Genomic DNA, 24,781 nt, shown 5'->3' on the forward strand with positions numbered 1-24,781 from the left:
CTGCGAACCTGCAACTGAAAGGGGTGACCCCAGGAATAGGAAATCTCATGTTCTCTCAAGACGTCCAGTAAAGGACGTAGCACCCGGCGCTTGTCCAGAGTCATTCTGGACAAATCAGATAGCAGCTGGATCTTGACTCCCTGTAATAAGACCTCGCCTTTATCTCGAGCCTTCCTCATGATCTGCTCCTTTAGAGAAAAAAAATGGACACGGCATAGCACATCTCTAGGCCTATCAGGATCTGGGCTGCGCGGACCTAGAGTTCTGTGTGCTCTATCCAGTTCCAAGGGATCGTCAGCAGGGCACCCCAGTAGAGAATTAAACAGAGACTGTAAAGCAGGAATGAGTTGACCCGGAGAGATATCCTCAGGAATGCCCCTCAGCCGAATATTATTACGGCGATTCCGATTCTCATGATCCTCAGCAAGATTAAATAATGTGTGGATCTGCTGAGAGTGCTGATCTAATCGGTCGGCATGAGAAACTTGTTGCTGTGTAATATTGGATACATCGCTTTCCATCCGCTGTACTTGATCGGACAATTGAGATAAATTGGTAGTAAGAGATTGTATTTCCGATTTATATGTCGTCTCCAGGCGGTTTACATAACGCTCCATGTCCTGTTTAGTGGGCAATGCCGATAGCTGTCGTCTCAGGCCCTGTAAATCATCCCCTAGGACAGCAACAACACCTATATGAGAGGAGGGATGAACAGCCATATCTCTGGGAGAAGTAGAAGGCAGCATTGCAGGCCCCAGCACATGAGGGGAAGATAAGGGAGAAACCCGGCCGCCATTACAGGCACCACGTGGCGAACAGTCCCGCGTAGGCAGCGCCATCACAGCCCCAGAAGAGCATGGCTCAATCCCATCCAGCAAGGAGGGAAACTGCCCCTGAGAGCCCGATATCGAGGGGAAGGTACTAGCGGTACCTGATGCAGCTGCACCGGCCGCAGATGATAGCCCCTCTGTAAGCGAAGTCCCGGTGCCATCTCGCCTCCCTTCCAGCGGCGCCATCTTGGATGATGTTCCAGATGCAGCATCGGTCAGAAATCTCTGTATAGAGCCGGCTGAAGACATCTGCCGTGTACAGTAGGGAGTCCCCGTGGAAGCCTTGGATTTCCTGACCATCAGGGTGATAAAATATTGCTTATTAATGTGCTTATGAGCGGTTTAGGGAAGTGCAGGAACGGAGCTCTCAAGCAGCACGTCTGGTCAGCGCCATGTCCAAGCCACGCCCCAAGCTGGGCTCTTATCGTCATCGTTATCTATAACGCTAGGAGTCACTGCCTCGCTGCAGGAAAACTGTCCCGTACTGAAAACATGTTTTCAGTTTGGGACAGTAGTTTCGCGGAGAGGCAGGGACTCCTAGCGTCATAGATAACGATGATGCTAGGAGCCCAGCTCCCTGCAGTGTGGGAAATGCGACCGACCTGCGGACCGTATATTACAGATTGGACACGCTCGTGTGAATCCGGCCTTACAGGAGAAAAACAAGGTGTAAAAAATATTTTTAAAAAAAGTCTTTTCTGACCTTTGAGGGACAAACCATAATAATAAAAAAATAATAGTATAATAAAGTGAAAACAATGGAATAATAAATACACATAAAATGTTCCCCCCTGCCAATCATTGTCATAACGCTAACCCTGACCCAATTACCTTAAAACAGACATGTAATATATCAAAATTTACGGTAGACAATGATGATCACAAATAAAAGGTGTCACGCACACAGGGTATGTGGACCCACTAGGCCGCTCCGCCGTAGCGGGGAGGCAGCTGACCAGGTCACAGTCTATGCGGAAGTCAATGGCAGACAGTAATGCTTGGGTACCTGAAATAGTCCGGACGGTGGCTGTGGCTTCAGCGCGGATGGAGGCAGATGCGGCAGGTGGCGCCAGACGTGGCGGGCAATATCCGATGAAGCGGATAACAGCTGGAACGGGATACACTAAGGGACCATTGCGAGACAGACTGGGAAAGACTAACAACGCTCAGGCAAGGATTAGAAGGCCAGGGGCCTTCTTATAGACCAGGAAATCGTGGCAGTTGATAGTGATGACGATTTCCTAATTGCGCGCGCTGGCCCTTTAAGGCCGGGCGCGAGCGTGCGCGCGCACCCTACGGGACCCAGCCGAACGGAGCGGAAGTGAGCGCTGGCATCTCCTAGGAGGGAGACGGAGACCAGCGCTCACAGATCCATGGCTGCGGGTGTCGGGAGGTGAGTAAACCCGACGGCCCGCGGCCATGGATGCTACAAAAGGTCTATTTTAGGAGAGAACTATATTGTTACCATAAAAAATTAGCTGAGATGTAAAAAAGCATATTTTTTTAGTATTATTTTCTTTAAGCCTAGAAGTTCTAAAGGTAGGAATACACACAGCAGCGTGTTCAGGGAGGATATGCTACATCAAACACCACAGGGAATGCCGTCCGAAAAACCACACAATGCACACACAGTGCTCTGCTACACAGACACACAGCTCTGCTACACACACATACACATAGCTCTGCTACACACACACACAGTTACAGCAGGTGTGCAGGTGGGGGAGCGGGGGAGGGTGTCATGGGGGGCCCGAAAGAGAGACAGACACACACACACCTTACCTTCAGTGTGGCCGGTGTTCAAAATGGCACCGGCTTTCCCCCCTACAAACCAGCTTCTATGCTGGGTCACTCTGAACTGCGCTTGCGCAGTACAGAGTGAGATAGCAGAAGCAGAGGACGCAATGAACGGGAGTCGTTAATTATGTCCTGTGCACTGTAGCTGCCATATTCCATCTGTGCATGTGTCGTTAAGGCCTTATTCACACGGACGTGACCATTATGCGCGTGCAAAAAATGCTGCGTTTTGCGCGTGCAAAAGGTCCGTGTGTCATCAGCATATGATGCGTGGCTGCGTGATTTTCACGCAGCCGTCATTATTATGACACTCTGTTTTTATGTTTGCAGACATAAAAGCACGTGGTGCTTTTCTGTTTTCATTCATTTATTTTACTGCTGTTGCACGAATCACGCGCGGCACCATGAAGTGCTTCCGTGTGCCGATCGCGATTTGCACACACCCATTGACTTCAATGGGTGCGTGCAGCGCGAAACACGGTCAAATATAGGACATGTCTTGCGTTTCACGGAGCTAACATACGCTACGTGAAATTCACGGACAGTCTGCACGGCACCATTCAGTAACATAGGTCCATTGTGTGAATAAGCCCTAAGAGACACATACACAGATTAAATAAAACATGGCAACCCCCAGAAAAGTAGGAAAGTGTTAATAAAAAAAAAACCCTCTGTGAAAAAATAAATAAAGTCAATATAATATTTTATTAAATAAAAACACATAAATTTATATAAAAAAAACTTATTCATGACACCTTTCCTTTAAGTAGCCCATTGAATTCAATGGGGAAAGCCCGCAACAGAAGAACTGCGATTCCAGAGCATTAATTAACATTCTGCAGTTGAAGAAACCGCACCCAGGTTAATTTATGTGCGTTATTATCAGCTGATTTTTTCCGCTGTGTGGGGAGAGATTTGTTGAAATCTCACATACACTGCTGCGGATTTTCCATAATGAATCCGTGCCGTGTGTGTTCCTAGCCTAAAAGAGCAAAAAGGATGTGTACATTTTTTTTTTTTTTTTAAAAGACACCTGCATTGTCTATGAAAAAAAACATTTCAAAATCACGTTGCTAGACCAACAAATAAAAAAGTTATAGCCGTTTAACTAACGCATACTAAAAATGGCTAAACGGTGTTTGGTCCTGAAGGCTCAAAATAGCCTGGTCCTGAACCGTTAAGGCTGGATTCACACGAGCATGTTCGTTCCGTAAATGATGGAACGTATTTCGGTCACAAGTCCCGGACCGAACACACTGCGAAGCAGGGACTCCTAGCATCATACATAACTATAATGCTAGGAGCTCGGCTCCCTGCAGTGTGTTCGGTCCGGGACTTGCGGCCGAAATACGTTCCATCCTTTACGGACCGAACATGCTCGTGTGAATCCAGCCTAAAGGTTATAATGAAAGGAGTTTTCCAGAACCTATAAACTACTTTCTATTGCACTACACTTCTAAAAATAATGAAATTTGTAATATACTTACATTTGGATTTCCTTTTCTAAAACCCGATTCCAGCATCGGTCACGTGATGCGTCTCCAGTCTTGAAATCTTTACTTCCGGCGCTGCCCCGTACATTTCCTTTTTCCGGCCAGCTCAATGTACGGTGACGTCATTGTACACTGTAGGAAGGGGTAGACCGGATCCTCTTTCTCCGACGTATTTGAGCATGCGTAGTTTCTAAACCGTGTTTACTACGCATGCTCACTCCAGCGCTATCACAGCGCCTGCGTGTAGAGCATGAAAGAGGTAAACAAAGCCAAGGCTGTAAACAAACGATTACAGCACAGAATGAAAAAGATAACTATCAAAACGGATTTTGTGGCATTTATTTATGGTTAAATAAAGCATGCCAACTATTACTTTATTTTGTTTTTTTTTATAAATTCTTTTATTTTCCGTTTTTCAATACACAAAAAACAATGGTGCAGACATATACAGCACAAACATCGGCCCACAGGCCAGCATATTGAGTGTACCAGAAATACAAGGAACACACAGAAGAGTAACATACAGTCGGAATCAATATTGACAGAGAAACTCTGATATGCACCCTGAACCTGCAGCCATGCATAATAACCCGTAAGAGAACAGGAAGGAGCTGAGGAGAAAGAAAGGAAAAGAGGGGACAGAGAGAAAAAAAGGCAAGGAGAGAGAACTGACCAGTTGTACTGGGACTAGGGGTTATTCTCAAGAGGCCATGATAGTCCTGTACTCCACAGAGGATTGATATCGAATCCAAACACGCCATGTTTTAAGAAATTTGGCGTGGGATCCTCTCATTGATGCCGTGAGGTCCTCCATTCTCATAATCTACTGGATTTTGCTAAACCACAAGCCTACCAATGGAGGGCAAGTTTGTCTCCACAGCGCAGGGACACACGCTTTAGCTGAATTCACCATTTGGTGAACCACTGAGCGTCGGAACGTGGATAATCGCACGTCACACAGATGGAGCAGGAAGAAACCCGGAGATCTCGGAAGGAGGAAATCCGTGAACTTTGAGGAAGTGCGCCACACCTCAGACCAGAAATTAGTCAAGAGTGGGCACTCCCAAAAAATATGCAAAATTGTACCAACACGGTCACCACATCTCCAACACAACTGCGAGACCACCGGTATCATTACATGCAATCTGGAAGGCACTCTATACCATCGCGACAGAACCTTAAACCCGCCTCCTGAAATCTGCTAGCCATAGAGGATTTATGCGTCATAGTGAACAATCTGTCCTTATGCTCCATAGTGAACGTTAAACCCAAGTCCCACTCCCAACTTAGCAAGTCGACCGGAGTGGACAAATAGGATGGTGAGATCAGGAGAGCGTAAAGTCTGGACAACGAGTGACGCACCGTGCCCATTCCCGTGCAAAGGAATTCGAACGGGGAACTATCTCGTGAGTATGCCGAGGAGTTAGTTAAGGACGCGAGAAAGTGTCTCAACTGGGTGACCTGCCACTTAGTGAAGGAGACAGGCTTAGACAAAGACAACTGTGCGCTAGACATCCACGCCTCATCCTGCATAAAGTGTGCGGCTCTTCCCTTACCTGCCTTCAACCAGAGCTGAAAGGGGCCCCCTTCCCGCCCCGGTGGGAAAGCAGGATTGCCAAAGATGGGAAACAAGGGAGATGGGGACGGAGAAATCTCTTTCCGAGGAAAGAGCCGTGACACAACCGCCAGGGTGGGCCCGATAGCCGGGTGCGTCCGCGCCGACAGGGGGACGTGACTGCCCAACCAGGGTAAGGCCTGCAAGGAAACCTCAAGAAAGGCCTGCTCCATGGAGACCCACTTTTTAATCTCCGCATGGCTAAACCAGTCCAAAATTCGTGTCAAGTGAGAGGCCTGATGGTAGGAAACAAAGTCCGGGGGACCAACGCCACCCTCACACTTAGCACGAAAGAGCATAGATCAAGCAATACGTGCAGGTTTCCCCACCCATATGAACTTGTGGAGTAGAGACAGCAGAGCTTGAAAGAATGGGCGTGGGATGTGTACTGGCAGCCCCTGAAAAAGGCACAAGATCCGTGGAAAAATATTCATTTTAAATATTGCACACCTGCCAAACCAAGTAAAGGTGCCCTTCGTCCAAGAATCCAAGTCGCTCTTTACGCGTTGAAGTAGCGAAGGGAAGTTCACTGCATAAAGGCGAGACAGATCACTGGGAAGCCGGACCCCCAAATATTTAAGCGAATCCCTAGCCCATTTAAAGGAAAAGGACTCAGACAGATCATCCACCAGTGTCTGTGGCAACGAGATATTCAGAGCCTCTGACTTCTGGTAGTTGATCTTAAAATTGGACAATTTCGAGTATCTATCCAGCTCCGCCATCAGGTTAGGCAAGGAGATCCTGGGAGCCATGAGAAAGAAGAGCAGGTCATCCGCATAAGCAGCGACCTTGTGGGACCTACCTCCCAAGGCCACACCCGCTATATCCGGATTAGAGCAAATATGGCACAAAAAAGGCTCCAAACATAAAATGAAAATTAACGGGGACAACCCTGCCTCGTACCATTGGAGATAGCGAGTGCGGAGGAGAAATATCCATTGACCTTAACCTGAGCCGATGAGGAGGAGTGTAGACCCGAAATCCAATGCAACCTATGTGCGCCCAATTCCACATACCGCAAAGTGGCCTGCATAAAATCCCAATTGACTCTGTCAAAGGCCTTCTCCGCATCCGTTGACAGAAAGCAAGTGGGAAGGGCCGAAACAGCCGCTTGATACATTAGGTTAATTGCCCGAGTTTTATTATCTCGTGCCTCCCTGAGGGGCATGAAACCCACCTGGTCGTTATGTATCACGGTATGCAGTAGTGGGGACAGTCTATGGGCCAGAATCCTAGTTTCAGATCAACATTTAACGTGAAATAGGGCGATAATTTGGGCACAAGGATGGATCCTTCCCCTCTTTGGGTATCACCGTGATGTGGGCCCTCAACGGGGAAGGGTACCCCCCTCTGTGAGTGAATTGAAGGCATGTAGCAAATGGGGTGAGAGAAGATCTGAACAGACCTTATAATATTGCAAATGCAGGCCATCTGGGCCCGGTGCCTTCCCGGTGGGCGAGTCCTTCAGTGCCCAAGACAACTCCTCCAGAGAAAGAGGAGCCTCCAGGGCAGCAATAGCCTCCGGAGGAATACATTTGATCCCCGAAGACCGGAGGTACGTCTCAATCTTCTCCAAGTGGCTAACGCCATCCGGAGAAGAAGGTGCCCGAGGGAGATTAGACAGAGAGTCATAAGAGGCACGGAAGGCCTCCGAGATGTTTTTTGGGAGCTGCAGGCGCCTATTGTGTGAGCTTTGAACATGGGGCACATAAGTACGAGAGCGTGTTTTCCTAAGTGCCCGCGCCAAGGTGCGTGCCAACTATTAATAAACATTTTTTAGATCTCGGAAAAGCCCTTTCATCTAGCAATGAAAGATGTGTAATAGATTAAGAAAGGCTGAACTTGATGGGACTGTATCTTTTTTCAACCTATGTAACTATGTATGTGAGTTCTTTATATTCCTGTTGTTGGAATAGTGTCTGTGTATGTGGATTTTCTAAAAATAAATATCCTCTTTTTGGGTATGTTTACGCGCAAAGTCAAAAACGGCTGAAAATTACGGAGCTGTTTTCAAGGGAAAAAAGCCTCTGATTTTCAGTTGTTTTTTTAGCTGAAAACGTTTGGTGAGGCGTTTTTTGGAGCTGTTTTTGGAGCTGTTTTTCCGATACCCCTATGAAAAACAGCTAAAAAAACGGCTCAAGAAGTGACATGCTCCTTCTTTTTACGGAGCGTTTTTTTACACGCCATTTTTTTAAACCAGCGGCGTAAAAAACGCCCGTCTGAACTGAGTGCCGTTTTTTCCATTGAATTCAATGGGCAGAAGTTTGTCGGCGTTTAGCTAAGTTTTTTCAGGCATAATTCGAGGAGTTTACCCCCGAAATACGCCTGAAAACACAACGTGTGCACATACCCTAAAGCTGCTGAGTGCTGGATCACTCCCAAAATCTTTAAAACTCCTCCTTATACCAATCATTCAGCAAGGACCAATGGGGGACTCGTGACCCCGTATCAGTGATCAGTGGGGACCCCAGTGATCATACATTTATTATCTACTCTGTGCAGTGGTAGATTGTGTAGACCATAGGCCCTGAGCTGTTCCCCAAATTTGGCCCCCCTTCTCCACAGTCGCCCTGCCGTGTCTATAGTCAATCCCATCTTTCTGCATGAGAATTGTCAAATGTGTGTTACGACTCCCCTTATCAAAGGGCTGTGTCCTCCTGACAATGGGGACGGTAACAGCCATTTGTTTATTAGTCCTGGACTACACAAAGACTTTTTGTGGAATCATGCCACACACTGCCCCCTGTAGAAAGTGACAGTGCCCCCGGTAGTTAGTGCGACAGTTCCCCCTGAATATATTGCCACAGTGCCACCTGAAGATAGTGTCACAATTTCCCCTGTAATGTAGCTAGTGCCATACACAGTGCCCATGTAGGTAGTGCTACACCGCCCAAGTAGATAGCTCTACAAACTCCCCTGTAGATAGTGCCACACACCCCTCTGTAGATAGCGCCACATCGCCCCATGTAAATGGGACCACACAGCCCCCGGTAGATAGCACCACACAGTCCCCTGTCCTATTGTGGCTTTAATCTTTGGCTGGACATGGGCCCCCAGGAGTCTCAGGCCCTGGGCGGCCGCCCTGAATGGACCCATGGGGATCCACTATTGACTCTGTGGATAGGTGATAGCTGTATTTCTTAGGAAAAGCCCTTTAGGCCTCCTTCACACACAGAACTTTTCTGTCAATTGAACGCCAATGACACAAAATTGACTCAAAAGTGAAAATTGTGGGGGCGTGGCTTCGGCACAAGCGGGATAGGACGTACACTAGAGAGGCTCCACAGCCATTGCATTTTAATACCTGTTAATCCTTTTCTCAGAGGCCTCAGACAGCGGGGAAACTCATCTCACACTGTTCCTCATCCGCTGATGCAGATTTAGAGATCCTGGGAGTGGAAATCGGCCATTCGGAGGGTCGGGCCTACTGAACAGGCTGGATCCCCGGCCTCAATTTTGGAGCGGTCCGGAACGCGGGTCACGGAGACCGGTAGCTCACGACGAGGGGCTCAAGGAGGAGGCTGCTACTAAAGGATCCCTGTCAGGGATATAATCATCTTCCACTCTTGTTGTGAGCTCCTACTATACAGTTTAGGCTGAAGTGGAGATTTGGTCCTGGAGGAGAGGCCGGATCCCCACTCTCAATTTAACAGTAACTTGCGGCCTGCCACATACCAGGTACATGTGAGTACATGAGAGCTGCTAAACCCCTTCCCGCACCTTGGCATAAATGAACGCCCAGGTGAGCAGTAACTTCGCGCACCTGTGCGTGCAGTTGCGTCCGCGCTTTAACAGTTAACCGCCGCGCGGTGCTATACCCCAGCGGCGGTTAACTGTCCAGGGTGTCTGCCCTGCTCTCCCCGTTGCCGATCAGTGGCCTGTCGCCGCTGAAATCGGCAATTAACCCCTTCGATGCGGTGGTCGATTGCGATCACCACATTGGAGAGGTTTACAGCGGATCGGCAGCCCCCCACATGCATTTGCGGGGGCTGGAGATCCTTATCACGGCAACCAGAGGCCAGAAAATGGCCTTCGGGTTGCCATGTATGGAAGCCTCGGAGAAGCAGCCTCTGGCCGCTCCTCCGAGGCTTCCTGTCAGTGTGACTGTCACGTCACAATGACAGTTAGAATACATTACACTACGTGTGTAGTGTAATGTGTTCTAGCAGCGATCAGAGCTGCAAGTCTAAGTGTCCCCTAGTGGGACAAGTAAAAATAGTTAAAAAAAGATAATAAAAATGTTTTTAAAAAGTGTAAAAGTAAAAGTTAGAAGTGACATAAACAAAGAATGCTTTTTTTCCTATAATAAGTCTTTTATTATAGGAAAAAAATTAACACGTTAAAAAAAGTACACATATTTGGTATCACCGCATTTGTAACAACCCCAACTATAAAACTGTAATATTATTTTTCTTGCACGGTGAACACCGCGAAAAAAATAAACGAAAAACAGTGCCCGAATCACAATTTTTTGGTTACCAACCCTCCCAAAAATATACAATAAAAAGTGATCAAAAAGTCGCATGTAGGCCAAAATGGTACCAATACAAACTACAACCCGTCCCACAAAAAACAAGCTCTTATACCGCTTTTTTGACTGAAAAATAAAAACGTTATCGCTCTCAGAATATGGTGACACAAAAAAGAATTTATTTTATAAATAAGTGATTTTATTGCACGAACGCTGCAAAACATAAAAAAAACTATATACATATGGTATCGCCGTAATCGTATCGACCCGCATAATAAAGTGGTCATTTATAGCCCAGGGTGAAGGCCATAAAAAAAGAATAAAAAACATTGTCAGAATTGATGGTTTTTGGTCACCTTGCTTGCCAAAAAATGGAATAAAACGTGATCAAAAAAATTTCTGGTACCCCAAAATGGTACGAATGAAAACTACAGATTGTCCCGCAAAGAATAAACCCTCACATAGCTCCGGTGGAGAAAAAAGAAAAAAGTTCTGCCTCTCAGAGTATGGCGATGCAAAATGTTTAGAGTGTCCAAAAGCGGATAAGATCGGGCACCATTTATTAGTGCGACACCAGCCACATATCTATGAATTATTATTTATTTACTGCATTATTATACCCTCTTATTATACCCTGATGTACCCCGCACAGATAACATATGCCCCCACATTATAAACTGAAACACCAGTAAAACCCCAAACAGAACAATTACCCAGCTACATCTGCGCCCCAAAAGCCAAATGGCCCTCCCTCATTTCTGAGCCCTGCAGCGTGCCTAAACACCAGTTTACGTCCACAGATATGGCATCGCCATACCCGGGAGAACCCGGTTAATATTTTATGAGGTATTTGTCTTCAGTGGCACAAACTGGGCATAACATATAGTGCACTAAAATGGCATATGAGTGGAAAATTTTAATTTTCACTCTGCACCATCCGCTGCACATTAACCCCTTCGCGCACCACGACATAGCATGTCTTAGTGTGGGGGTGATGTATGGAGCGTCTCACGTGAAAAATAATGAATTTAAAACGGCAAAACCGCTGTTTTTTGGTCACCTTCGCTCTACCTAAAAATATAATAAAAAGTGCTCAAAAAGTTGTATGTACCAAGAAATGGTACCAATAAAAACGACCGCTCGTCCCTCAATAAATAAGTCCTCATACCGCTCTATTGACTGAAAAATAAAAAAGTTGTGGCTCTTAGAACGCGGGGAGGAAAAAACTAAAAAGGAAAAGAAAAAAATGGATCAATCCAGAAAGGGTTAATTACTTTCTAATGAAAAAACATTTATGACCACACGTGGGGTATTGCTGTACTCGGGAGAAATTGCTTTACAAATGTTGGGCAGCTTTTTCCTCCTTTATCCTTTGTGAAATTGAAAAAATGCAACATTTTAGTGTAAGAAATGTTGATATTCATTTTCACGGCCTAATTCTAATAAATCCTGCAAAAGACTATATCCCTAGATAGATTCTTTAAGTGGTGTAATCTCCACTTTTGGGGGGTTTCCACTGTTTTGGCCTCTCAGGGGCTTTAAAAATGCGACATGGCACCCAAAAACCATTTCAGCTAAATTTGAGCTCCAAAAGCCAAATAGCGCTCCTTCCCCTCTAAGCCCTGCTGTGGGTCCAAACACCAGTTTATTACCACATATGGCATATTTCCGTAATCGAGAGAAATTGTTTTACAAATGTTGGGGTGGGTGCTTTTTCTCCCTTATTCCTTGTAAGAATTAAAAATGGCTACCTTTTTTCAGAAAAAAAGTAGATTTTTACCTTTACAGAATAATTCCAATGAATTCAGCAAAACAACTGTGGGGTCAAAATGCTTTACTCCTAGAAAAATTCCTAAATTCCTTGATGAGTGTAGTTTCCAAAATGGGGTCACTTTCCGGGAGTTTCCACTATTTTGTTCCCTCCAGTGCATTTCAAACGCGACACGGCACTGAAAACTATTCCAGCAAAATCAGAATTTCAAAATCCAAATGGTGCTCCTTCTCTTCTGAGTCCTGCTGTGGGTCCAAACAGCAGTTTATTACCACATATGGGGTATTGTTATAATCAGGAGAATTTACATATGTTGCGGTGTTTTTTCTCTTTTATTCGTTGAAAAAATTAAAAATTCCTAAGTTTTTTCAGAAAAAAAGTAGATTTTCATCTTCACATACTAATTCAAATAAATTGAGCAAAAAAACTGTGGGTTCAAAATGCTAACTATACCCCTAGATAAATTCCCTGAGGGGTGTAGTTTCCAAAATGAGGTCACTTTTGGGGGTCTTTATTGTTTTGGCCCCAAGACCTCTTCAAACCTGACATGGTACCTAAAATATATGCTAAAAAAAGGAGGCCCCAAAATCCACTAGGTGCTCCTTTGCTTCTGAGGCCTGTATTTCAGTAAATTAGCGCACTAGGGCCACATGTGGGATATTTCTAAAAACTGCAGAATCTGGGCAATAAATAATAAGTTACATTTCTTGGGTAAAACCTTCTGTGGTATAGAAAAAAAAGTATTACAAATGAATTTTGTAAAAAAAAAATGAAATTTATAACTTTCACCTCTACCTTGCTTTAATTCCTGTGAAACGCCTAAAGGGTTAAAACACTTTCTGAATGCTGTTTTGAATACTTTGTGGGGTGCAGTTTTCAAAATGGGGTGATTTATGGGGACTTTCTAATATATAAGGCTCTCAAAGCCACTTCAGAACTGAACTGGTCCTTGTATAAATCGCCTTTTGACATTTTCTTGAAAATATGAGAAAACACTGCTAAAGTTCTAAGTCTTGTAACGTCCTAGAAAAATAAAATAATGTTCAAAAATGATGCCAAACTAAAGTAGACATATGGGAAATGTTAACTAGTAACTATTTTGTGTGGTATTACTATCTGTTTTACAAGCAGATACATTTAAATTTAGAAAAATGCTAATTTTTGCACATTTTCTCCAACTCTTGGTGTTTTTTTACAAATAAATATTGAATTTATCAACCAAATTTTTTCACTACCATAAAGTACAATATGTCACGAGAAAACAATCTCAGAATCGCTTGGATAGGTAAAAGCATTTCGGAGTTACTACCACATAAAGTGACACATGTCAGATTTGAAAAATCGGCTTCGTCCTAAAGGCCAAAACAGGCTCAGTCCTGAAGGGGTTAATTGCTGCCAGTGTTTGTACATCTAGCTGGGGCAGCTTCACTATACTACCACTGGCAACTAAGACATTGCATGGGAAGACATATTGTGCACTGACCTGGAATAATTCACAGAGTACAGGTTGCATCCTTTCCTATAATATACATTAGGATATTGCTTCTGAATCAACCATGCAGTAACATTAACCCCTTCCCGACATTTGACGTATCCATATGCCAAAGTCAGGTAGGGGAAATAAGGAGCGGGCTCACGCAGTGAGCTCGCTCCATACGATGACGGTGTCGGCTGTATGTTACAGCCGACACTTCAGCGTAAATAGCGGCATCGCGCTCGAGCGCGATCCCGCTAGTTTAACTCGTTAAATGCTGCGGTCAATACTGACCGCAGCATTTAAATCGTCAGAAAGAGGGGGGCGACCCCCTCTAACAGCTCATCGCGACCCCCGCAACACAATCGCGGGGGGGCGATGGTTGCTATGGCTGCCTGGGGGCTTAATGAACGCCCTCAGGTCCGCCATCTTTGTACACCTATTAAGCCTTGCCTCCGGCAGGGCTTAATAGGTGCCTGTCAGAATCGCGATATACTGCAATACATTAGTATTGCAGTATATCGCACAAGCGATCTAACGATCACTGGTTGAAGTCCCCTAGGGGGACTAATAAAAAAAGAAAAAATTAATTTTTAAAGGTTTTTTTGGTGTAAAAAAAAAATATTTAAATTAAAAGTTCAAAAAACCCCCCTTTTCCAATTTCCCCCCTAGAGCATAGTAAAAATAAATAAATAAATAAACATAATTTGTATCGCCGCGTCCGCAAAAGTCCAGCACGGTGAACGCCGTAAAAAAATAAATAAATTGTAAATGCCAGAATGTCTGTTTTTTGGTCACCTCATCTCCCACAAAAAATGAAATAAAAAGTGATCAAACCGTCGCATTTACACCAAAATGGTATTATTGAAAACTACAGCTTATGCCGCAAAAAATAAGTCCACATACCACTTAATTAACGGAAAAATAAAAAAGTTGTGGTCTCGGAATTTGGCGACGCAGAATAAATTTTCTTTTTTACACTTAGGTTTTTACATGTAAAAGTAGTAAAATATAGAAAAAAACTAATATATTTGGAATCGCCGTAATCGTATTGACCCACAGAATAAAGTTAACATGTTGTTTTAATTGCACAGTTAACTGCGTAAAAATGGCGCGCAAAAAACCATGGAGGAATCGCTGTTTTTTTCATTTTCTACCCCACAAATAATTTTTTTCCCGTTTCCTAGTACATCATACGGCAAAATAAATGGTGCTACGAAAAACTACAACTCGTCCCGCAAAAGACAAGCCCTCATAGTACTATATAGACGGAAAAATAAAGACGTTATGGCTTCTGGAATGTGGGGAGGAAAAAACGAAAATGAAACTCTGAAAAAGGGCTGCAGAGGGAAGGGGTTAACACCTGAAAGTGCTATTTCTGCATTACTACTGCCATCTAGTGGACATTATCCATTATTACTACTAAGTGCTCCCAATGGGGAATTGTTCAGATTCCGGCTTGTTATACGGCAACTAGGAACTTTATGACATGATGGTGTGAGTTGTTCTTGCTGCACTTTCCTGACTGCTGCCGCTCAGCCCTACTAAGCCTCATAGATGAATCTGTGATGTACATGTCCCGCTGTCCAAGTCAGACTACCTCTCGTGACTTCAATATCCTGTTAATTCCTGCTAACCGCCAAGACTTCAACGTACCAATTTCGATGATGCAAAACCAAATCCGGTAACATCGTGCCAAAACCTCCTCCAGCAACGACAGTTGCCAAACTTAACCCCTTCCCGCTATGTGACGTAATAGTCCGTCACAGGAGTTGTCCTGTTAACGCAAACTGACGGACTATTACGTCACAGCATTAACAGGGCACTGTGTCGGCAGACACCGTTTTAAAGCAGTCATAGCTTAACGCTATCACTGCTTCAAGGCCAGGACCGGAACTAGCCTCCGATCCGGTCGATTAACCCCTTAGATGCAGCCCTCAAAACCGGAAGCCGCATCTATGGTGTTTACAAGCCAATCGGAACCCTGCAATGAAATCGCGGGATTCCGATGACTGCTCCGGAAGACCGGAAGCCTAATAATGGCCTCCCATCTGCCAAGTACGGAAGCCTTCTAGGTCCCGCCAAGAGGCGGGGCTAAAAGGCGTACGGCTCATGTAGGTAGTGTTACACCGGCCAAGTAGATAGCTCCACACACTCCCCTGTAGATAGTGCCACACACCCCTCTGTAGATAGTGCCACACACCCCTCTGTAGATAGCGCCACACACCCCTCTGTAGATTGCACCACACACACACTGTAGACAGCACCACATCGCTCCATGTAAATGGGACCACACAGCCCCCGGTAGATAGCACCACTGTAAAGGATCTGCCAAACACAGCTTCTGTGTCGACGCCCGTGGGTAATCAGTCTGCACCTGTTACTAAGTCTGAGAGAGTGACAAGATCTTCTACCAGTCAGGCTGGGAGGCTGAGGAGTGGGAGAGCCTATCACAGCCTGGCCAGACGGAGCTAGCTCCCGCCCTCTGTCTATTTATACATGCATTTCCTGCTCCTCCTTTGCCTGTGATTCTGTCTGTGTCCTGGCTCTGCTGCAGCTGCTTGAATATTTTGTCCTCTGCTTCATTTTGACCCTGGCTTTACGGACAATCCTCCTGCTCTGCGTTTGGTACCTCGTACACTCCTGGTTTGACTCGGCTCGTTCACTACTCTCCTGCTCTGCGTTTGGTACCTCGTACACTCCTGGTTTGACTCGGCTCGTTCACTACTCTCGTTGCTCACGGTGCTGCCGTGGGCAACTGCCCCATTTCCCTAACTTCTGTGTACCCTTGTCTGTTTGTCTGTCGTGCACTTATTGAGCGTAGGGACCGTCGCCCAGTTGTACGCCGTCGCCTAGGACGGGCCGTTGCAAGTAGGCAGGGACTGAGTGGCGGGTAGATTAGGGCTGACCTGTCTGTCTCCCTACCCCGTCATTACAACCACACAGTCCCCTGTCCTATTGTGGCTTTAATCTTTGGCTGGACATGGGCCCCCGGGAGTCTCAGGCCCTGGGCGACCGCCCTGAAGGGACCCATAGGGATCTACTATTGACTCTGTGGATAGTTGATAGCTGTATTTCTTAAGAAAAGCCCTTTAGGCCTCCTTCACACGCAGAACTTTTCTGGCAATTCAACGCCAATGACACAAAATTGACTCAAAAGTGAAAGTTATGGGGGCGTGGCTTCGGCACAAGCGGGACAGGGCGCACACTAGAGAGGCTCCACAGCCATTGCCTTTTAATACCTGTTAATCCTCTTCTCAGAGGCCTCAGACAGCTGGGAGTGGAAATCGGCCATTCGGAGGGTTGGGCCTACTGAACAGGATGGATCCCCGCCTCAATTTTGGAGCGTTCCGGAACGCGGCTCACGGAGACCGGTAACTCACGACGAGGGGTTCAAGGAGGAGGCTGCTACTAAAGGATCCCTGTCAGGGATATAATCATCTTCCACTCTTGTGGTGAGCTTCTTCTATACTGTTTTGGCTGAAGTGGAGATTTTGTCCTGGAGGAGAGGCCGGATCCCCACTCTCAATTTAACAGTAACTTGCGGCCTGCCACATACCAGGTACATGTGAGTACATCAGACCTGCTTAATTGCTGCCAGTGTTTGTACATCTTGCTGGGGCAGCTTCACTATACTACCGCTGGCAACTAAGACAGATTCCGGCTTGTTATACGGCAACTAGGAACTTTATGACATGATGGTGTGAGTTGTTCTTGCTGCACTTTCCTCACTGCTGCCGCTCAGCCCTACAAAGCCTCATAGATGAATCTGTGATGTACATGTCCTGCTGACCAAGTCAGACTACCTCTCGTGACTTCAATATCCTGTTAATTCCTGCTAACCGCCAAGATTTCAACGTACCAATTTCGACGATGCAAAACAAAATCCGGTAACATCATGCTAAAACCTCCTCCAGCAACGTCACAACATTAACAGGGAACTGTGTCGGCAGACACGTCTGCAGACACTGTTTTAAAGCAGTGATAGCTTAACGCTATCGCTGCTTCAAGGCCAGGACCGCGGCTAGCCTCTGATCCGGTCGATTAACCCCTTAGATGCAGCCCTCAAAACCGGGAGCATCATCTATGGTGTTTATAAGCCGATCGGAACCCTGCAATGAAATCGCGGGGTTCCGATGACTGTTCCGGCAGACCGGAAGCCTAATAATGGCCTCCCGTCTGCCAAGTACGGAAGCCTGCTAGGTCCCGCCCAGAGGCAGGGCCTAAAAGGCGTACGGCCGCAATTTCAAGATGGCGCAGGCTCAGAAGCTAAGCCTGCAACATCAGCCGTTGGTGTCAGCTGTATGTTACAGCTGACACCGTGCTGTAACAGCAGGGAACAGAGTTAGCTCCGATCCCTGCCATTAAACCCTCAGATACCTCAGGGTTTTGCAAATGCGACATGGCGCCCAAAAACCAAGCCAGCAAAATCTGCATGCCAAATAGCGCTCCTGCCTTTCTGAGCCCTGCCGTGTGTCCAAACAGCAGTTTATTACCACATATGTGGTATTGCCGTAATTGGGAGAAATTGCTTTATAAATGTTGGGGTACTTTTTCGTCTTTATCCCTTGTGAAAATGAAAAAATGCAACTTTTTAATGGAAAAAACGCTGATATTAATTTTTACGGCCTAATTCCAATAAATTTTGCAAAAGACCAGTGGGGTCTAAATGCTTACTATACCCCTATATAGATTCCTTCAGGGGTGTAGTTTCCAAAATGGGGTCACTTTTGGGGGGTTCCTATTGTTTTAGTCCCGCAGGCACTTAGCAAATGTGACATGGCACCCAAAAACCATTTGAGCTCCAAATGCTTCTCCTTCCCTTTTGACCCCTGTCGTGTGTCCAAGCAGCAGTTTATGACCACTTATGGGGTATTGCCGTAATCGGGAAAAATTGCTTTTCAAATGTTGGGGTGCTTTTTTTTACTTTATGCCTTGTAAAAATAAAAAATTTCATGGCTGAATTTCTGGAGACATGGCTTAAAAACACATTCCCGGAGGCTTCCTCGGCATTTGCGGTGGAAGGGGCACATCGGGTGCCAGCCCGGAGCCCACTGCCTGGAGCTCCACCCCGACCATTACTGGCCAGGATGCTCAACTGGAAAGATCGTGACCTCGTCTTACAATCGGCTAGACGGAAGCAGGAGATCCGGTTGGAGAATACGTCTATTCTAATATTTCCAGATTTCTCTGCGGAACTGCAGAAGAGGAGAGCGACTTTCGTATCTGTCAAGAGGAAAATTCGTGCAAATCAGGTTCCATATTCCATGGCCTATCCTGCACGTCTTCGAGTGGTAGATGGAGATAAGGTTTCGTTTTTTTCAGGATCCGGCTGAAGCAGAAGATTGGATTTCACGTCATCCTCATAATGGAGTGCAGTGAACTGGTTACATATACTTGCATTACAGCTATAACTGTCCATGTTTCACTTATACACTTTGAACTGTTCTACACCTTTCAATCTAACATGTTTTCGCTTTAGGTATTACTACTTAATCTCAGGATCGACGGTTTCCTTCAGAGATGACCGGTTATTTTCATATTGTTGTTCGAATGTTAGATATGCTCCATTTGTATGCTATAATGGCTACCTAGCAAATGTACTACCTAATCACTGAATCCGTGTTGCTTCTACTGATGCTATTAATGTTCAGGACATTATATTATTACAGAAGTACTGCAGCCGTGATTCAATAACTAATGTGACTATCATTCATATGATCATAATTACTATGCATATAACATTGTTTGTTTCTAGGCTGTTGGATAGTTGGCTTGCGGGTGTGTATTACGAGTATATGCTACACGATATTAAATAAGTCTACAGAGGTGTAGAGACACGACCATATCTATATGTATACCATTTTTGTATTTAGCCAGTAATATTAGTCACGAGAGAATTGTCATTTACTTGTGAGACAACCAACACCTGTCTTTTTCGTCTCACGAGTAACCCCTGTAATTTGCCACTTACTAATTTTCTAAATTATATGTTATCTTTTTATTCAATGGTTAGGCTGTTTGCTGGTTCTGCGTTCCGCTGCACATGTGATATGCTGTTACGCACTTGTACACCTCGGGAGTTGCTGGAGTGCACTTGGGTAGATCCCCCTTTTTAAATGTGGATAATGTCTTCTGTGCACCTGCTGAGATGTATAGGTTGGGGGGGGGGGGGGGCTTTTTGCTTGGATGGCTACCTTAAAATTTCTAAGCTGGACTATTAGGGGTATGGGTAGGCCTGAGAAAAGAATTGCTGTATTATCCCACATCAGACACTTCTCACCACATATCATCTGCCTGCAAGTGACTCATTTGACACCGGACACAGTCTGTTTTCTTAATAAACCCTGGGTGCAATGGTCTACACATTCTACTCAAGCTTCATACTCCAGGGGAGTGTCACTACTTATCCATAAAAGCTTGAGATGGGAGATGACACAGGGTTTCTATTGACCCTGACAGGCAATATATATTTGTACACGCCTACATTAATTGCTCATCATATGTCATACTAGGTCTATACATGCCCCCAGCATCAGGCATGTCTATACTGCACCAAGCTGCACTCTTTGCAGTCCAATTCCCTGATGCCCGGTTGGTGTGCATGGGAGATTGTAACATGGTGCTGGACCCCGTGATGGATAGGTTACAGGCATTGCAGAGTGTAAATGCTGCCCCACGGCTTTATGGAAATTCCTAGATGAATGTGTGGACTTATGGAGGAGTAGGTATGTTTCTGAGAGGCAATACTCCTGTTATATACCGTGGAGGGGAGCTTTGTCAAGTATAGACTATATTTTTGTCACACCATCGGTCTCTGTGGCAGTGGCAGATGTAAGTTATGCTGTAAGGCCCCATGCACACGAACGTGCTTTTGCGGCTGAAATTCCTCCGAAAATCCATGGGAGAATTGCGGCCCCATTCTTTCCTATGGGGCCATGCACACGACCATGGTTTCCATGGTCCGTGCATGGCCCCGGAGCCCGGACCGCAGAAAGAACGGGCAAGCCTTATTACGGCCGTGTTCTTCGGTCTGTGCTCATTGAAAATAATGGCCGCGGCCATGTGCCCAGCTGGCGATTTTCGGGCGGCTCGCCGCTGATACTCCGTGGCCGGCCGACCCGAAAATCACAGCCGTGCACATGGCTACACTCATGTGCATGAGGCCTTAGAGGATTATCAGATCATTCCCCCTTATGCTTAGAAATACAAAACCCAGGTGCAGATTGTAGATCGGGGTGGAGAGTGTACCCCTTTTGGCTTACCTTGATAGGGGATCAAGATAGAATACCTGACCAGTTGCACGTTTTTATAGGCTGTAATATTGGTACTGCCAACTCCCTTATTGTGTGGGAAACACTGAAGGTTTACCTTCGTGGAAGCCTTAAATCCTTATTAAATAAATTTATTTTAACAAGAGAGAATCTGCTCGACATGAGGAGAGGTTGGCTCAGAATTGTTCGACTAAAGAGCAAACATTTATCTTAGATCCCAGCGATTCCAACAAACAGGCATGGTTCAGCTCAAGTCACCAATACTTAATGCTACTAAAAGACAAGGCGCAATGAAAGCTATTCTTCTCTAAGCAGGCCTACTTTGAGTTGGGTAATCAGGCAGGAAAATGTTTGGCTCATATAGTGCACCAAAATAATGCCTCACCAGCTATTCTTAAAATATTATCAACCCAGGGGGAGGTTCTCATGGATAATCAATTAATCTTGAATTGATTCAGAGAATTTTATACTCATCTCTTTTCCACCCAATACTCCAAATCCCAGGTTGAACTAGACACATATTTGAATGAAATCTCCTTTCCCCGGCTGTCGGAGGCAGATGTACAACTTTTGGATTCAGATGTTACTCTGGCGTATATTGAATTGGTTGTTTCAGATTTAGCTAGAGGTAAATCCCCAGGACCTGATGGTCTCCCACTGGAGATACTTAGAGAACTTGGGTCCGACTCTCCTTGATATGTTTCAGTAGGCGCTTAGTTCAAACGAGCTCCCAGAATCTCTATGAAGCTACCATTGTGGTGCTCCTGAAACCTGATAAGAATCCCTTAGATTGTGGCTCGTATAGGCCTATATCCCTCTTGAATGTAGATTGCAAAATATTAACCAAAATACTGGCTAACCGTATTAATTCTGCTATTCTCAGCATCATTCACGCTGATCAGTCAGGCTTTATGCCTGGTAAAAGCACCACGGAAAACATCCGCAGGGCACAGATCATAGCTCAGTTGGGTAGTGCTAATAATGAAAAGTGGGCCATGGCTTCCCTGGACACAGCTAAGGCATTCAACTCAGTAGAATGGCCTTACTTAGTTACAGTACTTAAGAAATTTGGTTTTGGCCCTCAATTTATTAGGTGGAAATCTATTCTGTATAAGAAACCAAAGGCTAACCTCTTAATTAATGGTCAATGCTCCTCATTTTTCAATTTAGGAAGGGGTCCACGTCAGGGGTCACCGTTGCTGTTTGCATTGGCAATTGAATCGTTGGCACTTCGCATACGACAAGATACTGTTTTCCGTGGGATTTCTTGTGGGGAGAGGGAGGATCGCGTTTGCTTATATGCAGATGATCTTATTTTATTTATGGCAGACCAGGACGCATCCTTGTGTAGAGCTATTCATCTCATACATTTGCACCATTTTCGGGCCTCCACATAAACTGGGGCAAATCTGCTTTGATGCCCTTATGGGAATCTGATTGGCCTGCTCAGTACTATAACCTACCACCTAGTGGTGGAGGATTTTAAATATCTATGTATTTATATTACTAAATGCGCTAATAAATCCCATGCGAAAAATATTTACCCTCTACTAGAGTATACTGAATCCAAATGTAAGATTTGGGGTGCTTTGCCTCTGTCTGTTCCTGGACGCATCAACTTAATCAAAATGATTCTCCACCGGAATGGCTTATATCTCCCTGAACATGCCTCAGGTCCCATTCCTAGGTTCTTTTTCTCCAAATTACAGTTAATTTCATTTGTATGGGGTAAATCCAGACATAAATTGGGTGTGAATATTTTACAGAGGCCGAAAACTCAGGGGGGCATGGCTCTTCCAGACTTTTATTTATATTTCTTGGCTGGCCAACTCCGCTTCCTTCATGTCTGGACTCAACATCTTACTCCAAGCACTGTTGAATATTACCTAGCGCACTATTTGGGTATGGGTACATTATGGCTGGTCCTGGAGAAGCCAGGACTGTTTCCTCGCCGTTTACTACTGCTTCACAAGTTGGCTATTCAGGTATGGAGGGCGATATCTCACTACCACGGCCTTCATCCCACGGTACCTCTCTGGGGGAACCCTATGTTTCCGCATATCTCTTTGCTTACGGATTCTGTGTTTTGGTCTTCACATGGTGTTGAGACCTTGGGGGATGTGTACAGCAATGGGACTATTCGATCATTTACACAGATACAGGAATTATACCACGCTCATCATTTTACAGATATTTGCAATTAAGGCACGCTCTCCGAAGCCAGTTTCCGGATATATCATGCCCAATGTCTGACTATCCCGATTGGCATATTTGTAACACAAGGCCCTAGGGGCATCATATCAGCATTATACACATATATCTTTTGGGACACAAATTGGACTCTACACAGTTGGTCTCTGAGACTAGATGGAGATCCCTTATTCCGGGTTTATCTGTGGAGGATTGGGAGGAGGCACTGCCGTCTCCGCTTTCTGTATCTCCTGCAATTAACAATCGTATGACTCAACTATACGTTTTACATTTATGCTATTTGACCACAACGTGTCTCCATAAAATGGGAAGACTCCCACACACTAGATGTCATAGGTGTTCGGAACCACAGGCTGACTTCTGGCATATAACTGCTCACATATTAAGTAATTCTGGGGGGATGTAGTATCGAAGTTGTCCTCTCTTCTGGGGATGCCGGTGCCCTTCAGGCCTGAAGTTTATCTTCTGGGTCTATTAGAGGAGTCAATATGGTTACATTATACCAGGATCTTCCTTAGGGAATCATTATTTTTTGCTCGAAAAGCTATTGCGATCAGATGGATGGGAGATAGACCTCCTACCTGTGCCCATTGAATACAATTGATAAACGCGACAATTCCATATGAGAGAACGGTATATACTAATAGAGGCTGTCCCCACAAATTCCAGAGGATCTGGAATGTTTGGACTTCCTCAACCCTGGCCCTATTGCCTCCGAGATCATTGAGAGCGGGCCTCTCCTCTGATCTGTAGTATTCCTGAAGTGGCCAGTGTTTGAGTGTGGGAAGGGATCCGTTGCTGTACATGACTGTTTCATGAAATGTGTTGCTGCTTTCATATCCTATATATAGTGCTCTGCTTACTGCTAAGGATGTGATAATATGTTAAGTACGAAACTCACATGTGCGGTTTGTTCAGATAGACTATGTTCTACTAAGTTTTTCCATACAATATGTATTATATTTCTTTGTAACATCCTGATTTATGCTGTGCACTTTATATTGGAGGAAAAGGTAGAGAGGGACAAGAATTATGGTTCCTTAGAGAATTGTAAATAGTAAAAAATAAAAAACTTTAATATGAGATTTAAAAAAAAAACTTACAGAAATTATCCAATGTGGGTCTAAATAGATTGCGGTGTAGATGACCCCTGTCATACACCATTAGGCATAATTAGCCCTAGAAATGATTATCTATCATTTATTTCTGTCATGCACTAATATAATCAGACCAGTCTGTTTTTGAGTATCTTACTCTATGACGAGCTATGTTGTATGCTCTAATATAAGCTAGGTCTATTATGTCAGAGTTCAGTAGCCGTGGGACAGTGGCCCTTATACCCAGTGTGCTGTGTTTACATGCATTGAATGTTTCAATGCTGTGCTGTGTTTACATGCACTGAATGTATCAATGCTAACTATGAATTGATAGACACTAAGTAAGTGTCTTGACGTCCTCACCGCGTACATGCGAGAGATGACAGGCAACGGCACAATAAATATCGAGCTGGGAATTTGAGTTCACCGCTAATTGTACTCAATGTGGGGTGCCAGTTAAATAATCTGGCAGCCCAAACCGAGACGTATATGTCAATGACCAACGCTGCAGTTTGCAGCAGTGATGCAGCAGCCAGTGGTGAGGTACACTTTGTGAAGTGCACTAATGGTTGGATGCTTAAAATAAATTGGACACCAGGTCAGTGTCATGTGCACCGCTAACCACCGCTAACAACTGCTTCAGAGACAGACAGTATTGCAACAGTCCATATGAAGTATACTGCCCTGCGTTTCTACGTACTAGTTTCAAGTTTGAAGACACTCTGTCAGTGTCTAATACGTTAGCACC

Source organism: Rhinoderma darwinii, chromosome 6 (assembly GCF_050947455.1).
Source record: "Rhinoderma darwinii isolate aRhiDar2 chromosome 6, aRhiDar2.hap1, whole genome shotgun sequence".
Taxonomy (NCBI): domain Eukaryota; kingdom Metazoa; phylum Chordata; class Amphibia; order Anura; family Rhinodermatidae; genus Rhinoderma; species Rhinoderma darwinii.